General features: G+C 43.9%; 1 pseudogene; it reads right to left on the minus strand.

Annotated features, from left to right (window-relative positions):
- Nucleotides 1-565: 565 nt before the first annotated feature.
- Nucleotides 566-1,427, minus strand: part of LOC101589484 — a 19,362-nt pseudogene continuing 18,500 nt past the window's right edge.

Genomic DNA, 1,427 nt, shown 5'->3' on the forward strand with positions numbered 1-1,427 from the left:
GGAGGAGGAAGAAGAGGAGATTCAAAGCGTATGATGTACACATACCATGATAAATGCAACCATTATGTACTGAAAACATGTACTAATGATAAGAGAGAGAGAGAGAGAGAGAGAGAGAGAGAGAGAGAGAGAGAGAGAGAGAGCATTCAAATGGCATTACTGCAGGGCCAGCCAAATAGCTCAGTGGATTAAAGTGCATGCAAGCAGGCACAGGGGCCGGGGTTTGATTCCTGAGGCCTGCCGTACTGGCCCTACCCCTGGGGCACGCTGAGATGGCAATTGAGACTGGGCATGGTGGCCCATGCCTGTAATCCCAGCTCTTGAGAAGCTGTAAACAGGAGAATCACTACAAGTCCAATCTAGTAGTGAAACCCTGAACACCCTGTAGACCTGTCCCTAAAATACAGTGAAAAAAAATGGTATTACTGCAGGTAGCTACAGCTGGTAAAGATTGATAGGAAGTTAGAAAGGAACAAGATAGAGTCAGGGCAGAAATGAGGCAAACCAGGGCTGTGGTCAAGGGCTGAGGTGGTAGAAAGGAGGCCCTAAGATGGAGACACCATAGTTAGGTCTGTGAGGCGCCAACCCCCCAGAGATAACCACAGCCCAAAGCTGTTCTATAATCAGCACCACCTGGTCCAATAATCTGGAACAATATAAGAAACATTTAGAAACAACAAAATGAACAAGTAGATGGATGACCAGAACACTCCGAACCTCACTCCTATGCATTCCAGAAATGCCTTTGTTCCTCAGTATGTACCTTGCTTTTCTATTAGATCAATATTAGCTAAGTGTAATCCTGTACATTGATTGTACTTTGACCCAAGGTACCCTGCAAAGTAATTCTCAGTATAAAAACCTTCTAGACAAAGAACTCAGTGGCAACCCAATTCTGCAACCCCTCCTGCCTCTCAAGAGGTTTCTCCTAATAAAACTTTTCCTACTCTATCCTCCTCTGTCCTTGAGTCCATTCTTCTACATTTTGAGACAAGAACTCAGCAGGTGGAACTGGTTGGGAGTTACTCCCCTGTGACAATGTTAAATATGAAAGAAAGAAGTCAAATTACCAGTATTTGTAGATAAAATGATCCTTTATATAGAAGACTATAGGAATCTGTTGGTCTCTCAGTGTGGTCTGTTGTATCAGGGAAAAATTGCTGCAGTAATGAAGACAAGATAGATAAGACAAGAGCTGCTTTAGGTGGTGACTGTTCTGCCACCTAAAGGTTGGTGAAACAATCCCCAGTACAACAATAAGGGCCTTTATTTATACTTTTACAAAGTTGCAGGACAGAAGGTTGCCTAGCAACTAATGGCCCAAAAAGTTCAGGCAGGATGTTTTGCTAAAGACTGAGGCAGTCTGACTGCTTTAGGCAATAAGGCCTCATCCTGCCCTCCCACATAGGATCAATTTCAGCTTCAGG

The sequence above is a fragment of the Octodon degus genome, unplaced genomic scaffold, assembly GCF_000260255.1.
Source record: "Octodon degus isolate 3935 unplaced genomic scaffold, OctDeg1.0 scaffold00019, whole genome shotgun sequence".
Classification (NCBI taxonomy): Eukaryota; Metazoa; Chordata; class Mammalia; order Rodentia; family Octodontidae; genus Octodon; species Octodon degus.